At 41.5% G+C, this 15884-nt stretch overlaps 1 long non-coding RNA gene across 1 annotated transcript; it reads left to right on the top strand.

Annotated features, from left to right (window-relative positions):
* Positions 1-505: 505 nt before the first annotated feature.
* LOC131551220 (uncharacterized) lies at positions 506-5281 on the top strand. Its single transcript, XR_009273714.1, has 3 exons — positions 506-2990; positions 3217-3282; positions 4254-5281. It is a non-coding gene; the product is annotated as an uncharacterized LOC131551220 (long non-coding RNA).
* The last annotated feature ends 10603 nt before the right edge of the window (positions 5282-15884 follow it).

Genomic DNA, 15884 nt, shown 5'->3' on the forward strand with positions numbered 1-15884 from the left:
TACCGGTTACATTTAAAATTTCCCAGCAGTCATTCAGGACTTCCCTTACAGGATGATTATCCCTTTGTCCCTGAAGATTTATCCAGTATGCCATAGCTAATTTCTGTCTTCTTATATATAATGGCATTTGTGATGTTTCTACTTGCAATACTGCAATTGGCGTGGTTTTAACTGCTCCTATAATAAGTCTTAATGCCTTAGCTTGCATGACATCTAGTTTCTTTAGCAACGTTGATGATGCTGACTCATAAACAATGCATCCATAATCTAGTGTTGATCGCATAAGACCTACATAAATGCCCTTTAATGACTGTTTGTCAGCCCCCCAGTCTTGTCCTGCTACTGCCCTCATTAGGTTTAAAACTTTAACACATTTTTTTAATATATACTCTATTTGATCCTTCCAGGTTAATTTATCATCAAACCACATTCCTAAATACTTAAATTTTGACACTTTCTCTAAAGAAGCCCCATATAGAGAAACCAACGTCAATCGTGTCACCGAAGGGGGTGGGAACAGGCTCATTCCGCCTGGCCTGGCCCGGCCCACAGGATGATGCTAGGAAAATTAAAAAAAGTAAATAATGCTAATAAAAACATTCTCTATATTGATGACATCTTACAGTGTGATCAATATCCTTTAGTTTCATACTTTCAGTTTTTTACTTTCATTCTACCAAATCTAATTTCGTAATATATTGGAGAACAGGCCCGTTTCTAGGACGGTTTCATCAGGCGTACGCGCCTGGACCTAAGTTAACTTCCGGTCTGTGTTTGTTTATCAGTCTTGTTAGCGGCTACAAACACAGTTAAAGTTAAAGTGATGAGTAATGAAGTTGGGCTCAGGTTGATGTGCTGTGGGATGTGTTTCACATACATTTATTTATTTGTGGCGACCCGCCACGATATAAAAACTGACCGATTTTCCAAATGGCTTCGTTGAATAAACATGAGCATGTAATGCACGTTTAAAAATCAAAACGAGGCGCAGGCGTTTTTATATCACTGTATTTCTGAAGGAACACTGTCTTTAGAAAATACTCGATGTCATTTTGGCCGCATTTACACTGCATGGTTCAAGTGACCCAATTCCGATTTTTTTTCCTCCCATGTGGCACAGATCGGATATGGCCCACGACCGTGTAAACAGGAAAAAATCACATGGATTCCGATATTCTCCGATCGGTTTCAGGCCTCATTCATATGTAGAAATAAATCAGATTTGAATCGGATACGTGCATTTGCGCCTGCCGTGTAAGCGGTCAGATCGGATATTCTCCTGTAAATGCGACTCCTACGTCATTGAAAAGTGAGGTTTTTGAAACATTTCGCGGTACAGACATACCTGTAACAAATGAAACATCTCTAGTTGAGTAGCAGAGTATTAATTTCGTTCGTTTGTGTTAAATAAAAGGCGGTTTGACGCTGAAATGTGTTGTTTTTGAAATCACGCTGAGTGCTCCTGCTGTCAGTTTCGACGGCTCGTGCTCAGACGAGCGCTTCAGTCCCGTTCGTTCCATTGAAACCACAAAATAAAATGCACACAAACATGTCCCTGCCTTTGATATACAATCACTGATGAACGCATTTAGTTTCAATTACTAAAAAAACACAAGACGATGTGACATGCTTAATAGCTAATATATCTACCACCTGAGTATTCCACTCGCAAGCTTTCAGCGGAGCTGCGTAGCCTACATCACTGTCCTGAAGAATTACTAGGATATATAATTATTTTGATGTATAGATGTAACTATTGCATTAAAAACGTTTCTATATGAATTCCATGTCAATAAATTAAACTTAATGTACCATTCAAATTGATTTGTGATGTCATGCTATTTTTGGCTTGTTTCACCAAGTGCAGTGTAAAAGGCACACATCGGATACGGGTCACTTTTAAAAGAAATGTAAGCACGCCGTCCAAAAAAATCGGATATAGTCACAAAATCGGAATTGGTCATCAAGACCTGCAGTGTAAATGCAGCCTGTCATTTCATCTTGCATGTTATATGCCTGATAAAGCGGCGTTTGTAAGCTCAGCGCTGCTTTGTGTAACTACAGCCCAACAGCTGTTTCCGGGGAAACCTCTAGTTCTCCGCTTTAAAGCGCCTCCTGCTGGCAGAGAATAAATTTGCATTTTTAAAAAGTCTGTCCAAGTAGTTATCGCTGCGCGCCCGCCGGATTCTTTAGCTAAACGGCCCCAAACCGTTTCCCATTCATTCTCAATGGTAGTGCTAAACCACTACGGATGCAATATACTTTCGGCCGCTAGCGCTCTCGTGGCGCTCTTCCGCGCTTCGGCACCGCGGGAAGTTTGAATTCACAGAAGAAGAAAACAGCCTCGGTTGTTTCATTCAACGCATTCTCAAGCATCTGTCAAAGGTAAGATACTTTATGTGACATCGGTTTACGTTTTGTTACCGTTAATGCTGAAATCACATTAGTAAACTTTGTTCGTTTCCAAACTTTGCCCTGTCGGGTTTGTTTACTATAGTTCATCGTAGGTTGATTATTTGCACGCCAAATTATGAATGAACATGGCTGTAATTGTTTCTGTGTATTGTTTGTCATCATTAATACGTCATCTGTTGATTACAAGCTAAATTATGAATGGGCGTAACCATTATTCTCATTTTTGTAATGATATTACATGTATTCCACAGTTCAAAAATGTTTTCTGACCATGGTTTTACTATAGTAACCATAATTTAGCCATGGTATTTTAGCAGTAGAGTCACAAAAATAAATTTACCATTGTTGTTACTGTATTGGCCATTATATTTACAGTACAGCCATGAAATTGTAAATAAATTTCAGTCTGCCAAGAACAGCAGGAGTACTACAGTATTATAGTGTGTGTGTGTGTGTGTGTGTGTGTGTGAGAGAGAGTGTGAGTGAGTGTGAGAGAGAGTGTGTGTACCTGTTTTTCTATTCAGGTGGGGACTTAAAACTGAATACACACAGACTCATGGGGACTCGTGTCACGGGTAAACACGCTAATAAATCACACAGAATTAAGTTTTTTTTGAAAATCTAAAAATGCCTGTAGTTTCCTGTAAGGGGTGGGTTTAGGTGTAGGGTTGGTGTAGGGCAATAGAATATACGGTCTGTACAGTAGAAGAAGCATTACGCCTATGGAGAGTCCCCACAAGGATAGCAAACCAGACGTGTGTGTGTGTTTATACTTATATTTCTATTGTGATGTTCTTGTAGAGACCACTGTTTCTACACTGCTGTCATCTTTTCCTGGTACCCATGTAGATCCTCAGTCAGATACAGGTAAATATTTGACACATCAACTACATCATGCACACAGGGTTTCTGCAGGTTTTTAAGTCTTAAAATGTCTTAATTTACCCTTACACAAATTAACGCCTTAAAGTTTTAAATCAAAGCAGAAAGCCTTAAATTCATAAAATGTTGGATGCAAAGCAAAAAGTGAATGAATCTCTTCCTCTGTATTTTGTCTTGTTTTCCAATACAAATATCAAACATCTTTCAATCAAGATATGTTTATTTCAGATGCAAATATTAATTAAGTCTTGAAAAATATAATGAAATTAAATGTTTATTCTTAAAACAATAACAAATATCAGTCTATGAGCTATCAAAACTTCCCTTTAAATTAAGGTTACTTTTTTGCCAAATGGCAGATATTAGTTCTTGTTTTAATCACAAAATCACTTCAAACAAGACTTTGTATTTTATGTAATTTTGTATCTCCAGTAAATGTATTTTATTTAAGAATCTTTAGGTGTTAGCACTGAAAAACAAGACAAAAATACTGAGGAAGAACATCACTTTTTTGCAGCATGATCTGAAGCTGCAGTAAAAGATATTTCCACATTATAGCGTCTGGAGCAGAGTGTTTCAGTGTGTTTTTGTAAAAATGAATTTAAAAAAATTATGAATATCTGTTGGAAATTGTATTTTCAAACTCTGTTAATGACGTTGGTTAATACAACTCATTATGTTTCTCTTCAGTCATTTACGTTCTACAGAACACATTTGTGTTTTTTCTCATTTGTTCCTCAAATTTGCTTTACTTGGTCGTAAAAATGTCTTAACTTAACCTTCATAAAACCTGCAGAAACTGTTTTCTTACACATTAAACTAAATATTCAACTTGTTTCAGACACCACTGGTACACTGCCTGTGCCCTCGCTGTTTTCATATCATGGTTCCGATGTGGGGCCTCTATCAGAATTTTCAGAATGCAGAAATTAATTCATTTTTTCCCCTCTGTGTAGGAAGTACATATACGCCACCTCTGCCTCTGCTGGCCTCACCTGCGACCCGTACTGGACCTGTGAAGAGTGGTGGCAGGGTGTTTGTACTGGACCACAAACACAGAGCCCATTGACAACTTGCTTAATAAACACAGTGGGAAGAAGGAAATCCTCAGGAGTATGCAGCAATGGTCCACAATTCCTCTACTGATCCAAACAGCATGCTCCATTCGACCACAAAGCTGCACATTTCACAGTATGTCAAGCACCTGGCCAAACTGCTGAACACCAGTTCTTCATTAAACAACTCCAGAGAAACGTCTTGATAGCGGGTAGTAAAACAACCAGAGTGCCACTGGTAACAATGAAGCCTGCGGATGTAAACCCACCAGCACCTGCTCTGACCACACTCCTAACTCATGAGACCATTGAGACAATTGTGTTATGGAGTAGCAGCAGCAACCTGAGCAGGAGAAGACTTGTCTTGCTTGTGGACAGCCAAAGATGGTTCCTCTATCCACTTTTCTTAATCAGCAAGGCCCTGTCAGGTACTTCTACTGTTCCACAAAGGTTTTTAATGCTTACAGTGATTAAGGACTAACAAACCCCAGAGTTATCTAAGAGTGAACTTGAGGACACAAAGAAATGGGTGGAGGAGAAAGGACAGCAAAAACACAAAAGGCCTGAAACTGAACACGTTAGTCGCTTGTGCAGATTTTGTAAAATGGAGCTGAAGCAGGGTCAAAACAGTCCTCACATACACACAGGCTTTCCTGGCGTAGCAGGGAAATATGTTCATTGCCCTGCTAAAGTCTTTTCCATTTACCAACCTCAGGACATGCAGAAAGATGACCCGGAAAGAGTTTAAAGAGTCTGCATTTTACGAGATGGAAAGACAGAGATGGGTGGCAGAAAAAAAGAAATAAATGACATTTCTTGATCTTTTGCCCCTTAGTAATATTTAACTCATGTATATACTGTATATTTTGATTTGTTTATTGTTCAGTGTGAGACTGTAATATGTATATTTTGTCAGAATTCAATTTTTCTCTATACTTTATTATTTTGGATCAGTATTTACTGATCTTAAAAAGTGCTTAAAGCATTTAATAAAAACATCTGAAAATTACAAATTGCTTCACGAGTGCTGTGTTCTTTTTCATAGGACAAATATTTTACAGTTTCTATGGTTTTGGAAACACTTAATTGATTATTTAACTTAAGTGTGACTTAAATTATTCCATCACTTAATCAATTTTCATTCAGTACTGAATATTACTTAGTTTGAGTTAAATTTAAATGCCTCTTATTTTCATTTCAAAAGTCATTTAATAGAGACCATTCATGTTTAATATAACTATTATATAATTCATGTTTTCATATAACCATGTAATGTATACTATTATTTTACTGTATTTCTTTTAATACTAATAGTGGAGCGACTAAGTGATATAATCGTTCAGTTTATGATACAAGCGTGAAAATTGGCATGAGCAGTCTCCATGGGTCACTTGACAAGAAAATTGTCCGAGCCACTTGAAATTTCAAGATGGCGGCCATTTTTCAAGATGGCCGACACCTTAGTGGAGCAGTTAAGTGATATAGTGGTTTATTTGGTGATACAAGCATGAAAATTTGCATGAGCAGTCTCTGATGGTCACTAGACAATAAGCCACCCACAGCTAATTGAAATTTCAAGATGGCCACCACCTTAGTGGAGCAATTAGACTTAAGAAATCATTTAGTTGGTGATACAAGCATGAAAATTGCCATGAGCTGTCTCAAAGTGTCATTGGACAAGAAACCGCCCACAGCCACTTGAAATTTCAAGATGGCGGCCTTTTTTTTCAAGATTACCACCACTTAAATGGAGCAGTTAAGCGATATAATTGTTTAGTTAGTGACATAAGCATACAAATTGGTATGAGCAGTCTCTACATTTACATTTACATTTAGTCATTTAGCAGACGCTTTTATCCAAAGCGACTTACAATTGGGGAATACATCGAGCGATTAATCTTGAAGAGGCAATCAGACATACGAAGTGCTTGCAACACCAAGTCTCAGACATTGTTCAAATAAATACAAACTACCAAAGGAAGGAATAAGTAAAGATAATTTTTTTTTTTTTTTTAAGTTTAGGATGAAGTCAAGTGCTGTCGAAAGAGATGAGTTTTCAGTTGTTGCTTGAAGATTGACAGGGATCCAGCATTCCGGATAGAGGTGGGAAGATCGTTCCACCAGCCAGGAATGGTGAATGAGAATGATCTAGAGAGTGATTTTGCGCCTCTCTGTGATGGTATCACGAGGCGTCGCTCACTAGCAGATCTCAGATTTCTGGAGGGGATGTAGTTTGTTAATAGAGAGTGCAAGTAAACGGGTGCTGAGCCAGTGGTTGTTCTATATGCAAGCATCAGTGTCTTGAACTTGATGCGAGCCGTGATTGGTAGCCAGTGCAGGGAGATAAAGAGAGGTGTAACATGGGCTCTTTTGGGCTCGTTGAAGACCAGTCGTGCCGCTGCATTCTGAATCATTTGTAGAGGTTTGACTGTATTAGACGGAAGTCCAGCCAGAAGAGCATTGCAATAGTCCAGCCTAGAAATGACAAGGGCCTGGACAAGAAGTTGTGCAGCATGCTCTGTCAGAAAGGGCCTGATCTTTCTGATGTTATATAGTGCAAACCTGCAAGATCGAGCAGTTTTTGTAATGTGGTCTTTGAAGGTCAGCTGATCATCAAAGATTACACCAAGATTTCTGACCGAAGTTGATGGGGTTATTGTTGATGAACCTAACTGGATCGTGAAGTCATGCTGTAGAGTCGGAGTGGCAGGGAGGACAAGAAGCTCAGTCTTTGCCAGGTTGAGCTGCAGGTGATGTTCTTTCATCCATGCCGAGATGTCCGCCAGGCAACCTGAGATCCTTGCAGTTACCGTTGGATCATCTGGTTGAAAAGAGAGGTAGAGCTGTGTGTCATCAGCGTAGCAATGGTATGAGAATCCATGTGCCTGTATGATGGGACCCAGTGATGTAGTGTATGTGGAGAAGAGGAGGGTTCAAGAACTGATCCCTGAGGAACCCCAGTGACCAGTGTATGTGCTTTGGATACCTCACCTCCCAGGCCACCCTGAAAGACCTACCAGTGAGATAGGATTCAAACCAGCGAAGTGGAATGCCAGAGATGCCCAGTGATGAGAGGGTGGACAGGAGTATCTGATGATTGACAGTGTCAAAAGCGGCAGATAGGTCCAGCAGAATGAGGACTGATGATTTGGAATGGGCTTTTGCAATTCGCAGGGCTTCAGTGACCGAGAGAAGCGCAGTCTCAGTTGAATGGCCCCTCCTGAAACCTGACTGTTTAGCATCCAGTTTGTCGTTCTGTGAAAGAAACAGTGAGACTTGGTTGAAGACAACTCGTTCAAGTGTTTTCGCTATGAACGGAAGGAGAGAGACAGGTCTGTAGTTTTCTATAAGAGAAGTGTTTAATGTAGGTTTTTTGAGCAGTGGGGTTACCCGAGCCTGCTTGAACGCAGTGGGGAAGTTACCTGTGAGTAGGGATGTGTTGATGATGTGTGTGAGTGCAGGTAAGAGTGTGGGTGAGATTGCTTGGAGAAGGTGTGAGGGGATTGGGTCAAGAGGACATGTTGTAGGATGGTTGGAGAGGAGAAGCTTGGATACTTCAGCTTCAGTGAGTGGACAGAAAGAAAAGATGGGAGTTTTAGCAGTGGATGTGGTAGGGTGAGGGTCCTGTGTGCGTGGAGGTGAAAACTGACCACTGATTGATCTAGTTTTGTCTGTAAAGAAAGTGGCAAAGTCATCAGCTGTAATAGAGGTGGAGGGAGGAGGTGGAGGGGGACAGAGGAGGGAATTAAATGTTCTGAAGAGATTACGCATGTCTGGAGCGCTGTCGATCTTGTTGCGGAAATGTGAGGATTTGGCAGTGTGGACTTTAGCAGAGAAGGATGTGAGCATAGACTGGTACCTACTGAGGTCCGACAGATCGTTTGATTTGCGCCATTTTCTCTCTGCCGCTCTGAGTGTAGTCCGATGTTCACGAAGAACCTCGGATAACCAGGGGTTGGAAGGAGCAGCCCGTGCGGGCCTAGAGGAGAGAGGACAAATGTCGTCTAGACAAGAGGTTAAGGTAGAGCATAAAGTCTCAGTAGCTGCGTTTACATCCAGAGATGAGAAATGGGTGGGTGAAGGAAGAGAGGAGGATACCACAGAGGAAAGATGGGAAGGAGAAAGGGAGCGCAGGTTTCGTCTAAAAGTAACTGGTAGGGGTTGGTGGCACAGGAGAAGCAAAGTGTAATGTAAATGTAATGAAGAAATGGTCCAGTATGTAGCGGTTGTACCAGAATGTTATCTGCAGTACAATTGCGTGTGTAAATTAAGTCAAGTTGGTTGCCTGATTTGTGCGTGCTAGTAGTGGTAAGGCGTTTGAGATCAAACGAAGCTAGGAGTGCATGGAAGTCTGTAGCATAAGGCTTGTCTAGGTGAATGTTGAAATCACCAAAGACTAGGAGTGGAGTGCCATCCTCCACGAAGAGGACAGCAGCCCGTCCAGCTCCTCTAGGAAGGTGGCTAGAATTTGGCTAGGGGACGGTAAATGACCACGATCTGGAGTTTTATCGAGCTGATACAGTAATGGCATGAGATTCAAATGAGTTGTAATTGCATAGGGAAGAGCGGGTTGAGTATTTCCAATTGTTAGAAATGAGCAGACCAGTGCCTCCACCCGGCCAACTTGCCGGGGTGTGAGAGAAAGAGAGATTAGTAGAGAGAGCAGCTGGGGTTGCTGAGTCTTCTGGACGAATCCAGGTCTCAGTCAAGCCCAAGATGCTGAGCGTGGATTTTAAAGAAAAGCAGAAATGAAGTCAGCTTTGTTGACAGCTGACTGACAATTCCAGAGACCCACAGAGAAGGAAAGAGGTGTAGTGAAGGAGGTAGAGATAAGGCGCAGGTTAGCAGGATTACGTTGCCGTCTGCGTGGGACGTTAGAGCGTGGTTGAGAGAGAACCGAATAGTTTGGAAACACATGATAGAGGTGGCAGGAAAGAGGATGGAAACGGAGAGTGTGTAAGGAAGGGGAAAAAGAAAAGATACTTAAGTGTGTCGCTCGGAGTCGTTGCTCGGTTAAAGTCGGGCAGGAAAAGTCGATGGTCTTTACCCTCGTCTGTCTTCACACGAGGAGGCTGAACGCTTCCGCTGATGCTTCCGGCGTCAGCGCTCGGACCTCTGATAAATACAGCCTAACACACTACCGTGAAAACAGCTGTGGCGGCTTCTGATTGGCCCAGCCAATAGCCTTGTGCAAATAACTCAAGGCGAAACTAACACTTCGCTAGCAAGGAGCACTGAAAATGATCCAGGTTCCTTCTTAGCCGAGGTGCAAATTATTATAATTAACAGAAAGTGCAATCAAACAACGAAACCTCAACGAAAATGCAGAATAGAAATAGAAGGAAACGAAAGTATTCCTTCCCAACAGCAGGTAAATAATTTAAACAACAGATCTATGACTAAGTATCGCAACACTTACGAGCTGCTGTCCGTCTCTTCTGGTGAATATTCGGCTTCTCCCGACTTGTAATAGCGAACAGGCAGTTTAAATACTTTTACAGTCGCTGTGGCCGGCTTCTGACTGGCCCAGCCAATAGCCTTGTGCAAATAACTCAAGACGAAACTAACACTTCGCTAGCAAGGAGCACTGAAAATGATCCAGGTTCCTTCTTAGCCGGGGTTGCAAATTATTATAATTAACAGAAAGTGCAATCAAACAACGAAACCTCAACGAAAATGCAGAATAGAAATAGAAGGGAAACGAAAGTATTCCTTCCCAACAGCAGGTAAATAATTTAAACAACAGATCTATGACTAAGTATCGCAACACTTACGAGCTGCTGTCCGTCTCTTCTGGTGAATATTCGGCTTCTCCTGGTGTCATCTCTAAGGGTTGCTTGACAAGAAAACACTCTCAGCCACTTGAAATTTCTATTTTCAAGATGGCCCATCCCTGGATCCTCGAAAGATCAATTTTCCGATAGAAATTTATTGTTTTTTTTTTCACCACGATTTGGTGTCATTTTATTTTATATGTTTTAGATTATTCTAAAGAACAACTTTTAACGCATCAAAATACAGTTGTGTTGATTATAGATAGATTAGACAAGAGTGAATATCTGCACTACCAGGGCACACTGGTGATATATCACTGCTGTTAAACTCAGAGTGGGGTTCAATGTCAGCTAATTGTAAAGTTAGTATCCCAAATGCTGTCTAATCTACCCCAAAACAGTTAGATAGCCGCACCTGAATTGACAGGTTGTGCCAGCGCGGGAGAGCCGAGCCAAGGTTAATGGGGTTTTAGTTAACCGGATGGTGTACAGATCGCACGGGATATAAATGGCATTGGATGAACGATCTGACTAAGTGTAGGGTTAAGGCATGAACTTAGTTGTATCCCATTGATCAAAGTGTTTGGTAAAAGGTGGTAAAAGGATAAACCCTCGGCCTCTGCCTATACATTTGCTGCAGACATGGCAGAAGTCATCATAACAGTTGAGAAAACTAACTGGGACAGATGTTTCATTTGTCAGCAGGACACCAAGGAAAAACTCATTCATCCGAGTTTATTCAACAGAGAGCACGATCGTACTGGTTATGATACCATTGCAAGAAATGTTCCATTATTTCATAAGATCAATGCTCTGCCTATCTTACTTAGTCCAACCCGACTAGATGAAGGTGATGGCATAGAAAACACATTGACAAGAAACAGAGCAAAATATCATTCAAGCTGTAAACTTATGTTCAATAACACAAAGCTGGAAAGGGCCCAAAAGAGAGCATCTACTGCTGCTAAAGACACTGAAGATACCAAAGATATCCATGTCAAGAGGCCAAGAGGATCCCAGCCTTCGAAAGCTTTGTGCTTTATATGTGAAGATGAGAGTGCAATGTCCCCCTTACGAGAAGCAATGACGATGAAACTTAATGAAAGAGTCAATGAATGTGCCAGGAATCTAAGCGACATGAAGCTCCTTGCAAAGCTTATTGTTGGTGATGTTGTTGCACAGGAATTTAAATACCACCTACCTGTCTTGTTGGACTGTACAACAGAGAGCGAGACCATCTCAATGCCATCAAGCAAGAGCAGAGCCTCAAAAGCTCAGCTTTTGACTGGTATCCCTCTATTTGTTCAGAACTTGTCATCTACATCACAGACATGAAGACCACAAGTGACGGCACGGATCCAGTTATATTTAAGCTTGCAGATCTAGCCTCTCTCTACAAGCAATGACTGCAGCAACTTGGTGTCGAATCACCAGATGTGAATTCAACCAGACTGAAGGAGCAGCTGCTTTCTAGCATACCTGAGCTAGAAGAACACAAGGCAGGACGTGATTCTTTCTGATGTAAGCAAATACAGTACAGCTGAAGCCATTCACTTAGCACTTCGAAGATGGATGTTAGCAGGTCCAGAAGTGAGCCGTCTAGTTGCGAACTATGAAGCTGTGTCAGGAGCTAAAGATGTGAAGAAAGGTAATCATCACCATGAACAAACAGAGGCTGCTCAAAAAGCATTTTTTGAGAAAGTGAAACGACTCACATCAGTGATGCGGGAAATGGGTAACCCTTTCATGGAAGAATCAGATGATCTGCTTGTGTTGGACACGAAGGACATTGTTGATGTCAGTTCAGCTGAGCTGATAGCAGTACATCACCAACAAGGCAAAGAACAGTTCAAGTCTTTTGTGACAGATCTACAGAGCCTTGACAGTCCATGCTCTTTCTACAAGCCTATCAAGAAGAATATGGTAACTTTCTTCAAGCACAAGCCAGTTGTCAGTGGAACAAACTCCAAGATGATGGAACTTAAGGGTGACTACCAACTTTTCTCCCTACTATTCATCTCTTGCCAGAACAGGCAGTGTGACTTACAAGAGTTCTTCATGCATGAGAACCAATCAGCTCCCGCCTCCCTCAGTGATGGAGGGAAACTCCACACGTGTACCAAATCACACCTGGCTGATTTACTACAAGCGAAAGTGACATTGCCAGAAAAAAAGCCAGAATCAGATGTTCTTATAGTGGATGGATCAGCTATGGTGAATACACTGCCACCACGTTCAAGCAAGACGTTTGATGAATATGCAATAAATGACATACTTCCAAGAATAGAGACATACAGCGATACATACAGGCGAACAGACATTGTGTTCGATGTTTACTGGAAGTCCAGTCTGAAGTCTGAGGCAAGGTCAAAACGGGGAAAAGCAATCAGAAGGAGAGTAACAGGCACAGGCAAAACTCCGTCAAACTGGCAAAGCTTCCTACGGGATGAAAACAACAAGCAGGAATTATTCCATTTTATTGCTGATAAAGTAACAGAAATGGATGCTGTTAGCAACCAAACTACTAACCTGGATGCAGTAGCCCCGTGTAGTCATGAAGAGGCAGACACACGTATTTTCCTTCATGCCCAGCATGCAGTGAAACAAGGACACAAATCCCTGATGATTGATGCCAATGACACAGACATTTTAATCATAGCCACTTCTGTTATGCCGTCTTTGATGCAACTTGGCCTGGAGAAAATGTGGGTGACGTTTGGCAAAGGAGAGAAGACAAGATGGATCCCTATACATGAGGTGGTTTCAGCCATAGGACCAGAGAAAACACGTGGTATCCTCTTCTTCCATGCCTTCAGTGGTTGTGACATTGTGTCATCCTTCCATGGCAAATCAAAGAAGTCTGCCTGGAAAACATGGGACGTGTGTGATGAGGTCTCAAACACATTTGCAAGACTCAGCAAATGTCCCTCTGCAGTGGAGGAAAGTGACCTGCAAGCTTTGGAGAGATTTGTTGTGCTAATGTATGACAGGTCCAGCGATGTCACTACTGTGAACGAGGCCAGGCTTGATCTCTTTGCCAGAAAGCAAAGACAATATGACTTGATCCCACCAACTCAAGCAGCACTCAAAGAGCATGCCAAACGTGCTTCTTATGAGGCTGGATACGTGTGGGGACAGGCATTGAAGCGACATCCACAAATGCCGAGCCCATCCGACTGGGGATGGGTTAAAAAGGACGAAGAGTGGAAAGTCTTCTGGACTCCACTTCCACCTATTGCAGAGAGTTGTTGGGAGTTGACCAAATGTGGGTGCAACAAGGCATGTACTGGAAGGTGTAAGTGCTTCAGATATGGACTCATTTGCACATGCCTATGTAGTTGCCCCTGCTAGAACCTATTTGCATGTTTCTTTTGCCAGTGTTAGTCCTCTATGTTTTCGGTGTAGGCCTATGGCTCGGCTTCCCCTCGCCACATCGGCGCATCATGTTTTATTTTGTCACCAGACTATCACTGTGACATTTTCAGTTTAGTTTCTTAGTATTGTTTGAGATACTTTCTGTTTGTCATGGTTCCATGGCTGTGTCAGCCAGAGTCGCTGTTTCCTCTGGATCTGTTCTTATTAACATTCAGTATTAGTCATTGCTAAATTTTTTGTTTGGTGCACTGTTCGTTCAGCACCACAACTGTGCTAATTTATTAATCTTATTTTTGTTTCCCCACCTCTTAGTATATGTTTAATAATTGTTAGTTAAAAAAAACAACAACAAAAAAAACCTCCCTTGTGACTGTTACCTTGTCGTGGTAAGGGAGCTTGTGTACCTCAATGAACCCTGAGAGCTATGCCGGTGGGAGGCAACTCCTGACAGGCTTTACCAATCTGGACAGGTCATGGGTGAGGAGTCAGACAAAAGCCAGTCAAACTACCTCTCTTGACAGAGTCTTTTGAGGAACCCAATACATTTCTATGAGAAAATGTATCATTTAAAGATCCACATGGCGGGCGGCAGTAATCCTGAAAAATTGCCGCCATCTTGAAATTTTATGTTGCTGTGGGCAGTTTCTTGTCAAATGACCCTTTGAGACAGCTCATGGCAATTTTCATACTGCTCATGCCAATGTTCATGCTTGTATCACCAAATAAACCACTATATCACTTAACTGCTCCACTTAGGTGTCGGCCATCTTGAAAAATTGGCCGCCATCTTGAAATTTCAAGTGGCTCGGACAATTTTCTTGTCAAGTTACCCATGGAGACTGCTCATGCCAATTTTCACGCTTGTATCATAAACTGAACGATTCTGCCAAACATAAGCACTTAGCCGCTCCACTATAATCATCTATTCATAATACACAAATTTAAAATACTTTGCAGCTGTAATGTATTGTTAAATTTTACAATTTTGTTTGATAAAAAGCACAAAGCTGTGTTTGTGTAATGGTTTAGACCTGCGTGAGTGGGATTCGAACCCCGGTCCAAATAAATGCATGAAAATAATCTGATTGGCTGTGACATCATTTCCGCTCTTTGGCCAACTGTTGAAATGCTTCAATTTCATTGGCTGTCAATGAGTTCCAACTATCCGCGACTGGCCCCCATGGAGGGGGCGCCAATAATCAATCACACTGGCACTACATTTTGGATTGTAAGTGCCACAGCTGCCCTGAAATGATTGCTGCACCCCAGCAATCATTTTTGGTGCCCCCCCCCCCAAATAATACAATAATAATACATTTTATAAAAGTATAGATAGATAGATTTTTTTTGTACTTTTTTCATAACTTTTATGATTTTTAAAGTAACTTTTATGAGTTCTAAAACTATATAAAAGTACAGATAGCTAGATAGTTATGGAACATGGCCAAAAATTATCAAGAATGTTTCTGAAAATTTTAACTATTTTGAACAAGAGAACTTAAAGTAGCCTATAGGTTGTAACGTGTAGACGCTAAATAACGTGTAAGTATTATTTTACGTGTAAAACATGTTGCATTTCATTCGTTCGTTGCATTCTACAGGCATTCGCATACTATCCGCCTTAAATAATATTCAGGACTATTTGGGGTGGATATTATGCAAATTAGACGCAGGGTACATCTGCGTCTCAGCCATGGCATCGTTAAATCAATCAGTGGGACACCTGCGCTTGCTTCTTTTTGCAAAGAAGCGCAATTCATGGTTCAATATTGGACAGCACAAGCCTCAGGTCATCTTCCACCTGAAGCCGATTTCGGTACTTTGTTTTCAAAGCCGTCAATTTTGAAAACCCGGCCTCGCACAGATAAGTTGAGGCGATTGAAAGAAGTAATTTTACAGCAGCGTCAGATAACTGAGGATGTTCAGGCATCACGCTCAACCAAAATGACGGTAGAGAGGAAGAGCTGTAGATGTGTCACAGTCTGGTGTCACTCTTTAATTCGACTAACTTCTCCCCCATGTCAACTGGAAGGTCTTTTCCTGGGAAGCTGAAGGGATCTCTGACCCAAGCAAATTAACTGAAATCCTCAGTGAAATAACGGCCGAATTGTTGTTTTAGTCCCTCAACATGTTGAGCGACTGTATTAATCAAAGGAGAGATATTTGTCCCTGTCTCTTGCACACAGTCAGCGAAGTTGGGAAACATGTCAACATTTTTATTAATCAGCCAATCACGCCAAAGATCCAGTTTGCCAATGAATGCACTGACTTTGTCTGAAAGGAGCAAGATGTTGGCATCTCTCCCTTGCATCGATGTGTTCAGCGAATTCAACCTGTCGAAATTGTCTACAAGGTATGACAACTGCACTAACCACAGGGGTTC

The sequence above is a fragment of the Onychostoma macrolepis genome, chromosome 12 (genome assembly GCF_012432095.1).
Source record: "Onychostoma macrolepis isolate SWU-2019 chromosome 12, ASM1243209v1, whole genome shotgun sequence".
NCBI classification, from domain to species: Eukaryota; Metazoa; Chordata; class Actinopteri; order Cypriniformes; family Cyprinidae; genus Onychostoma; species Onychostoma macrolepis.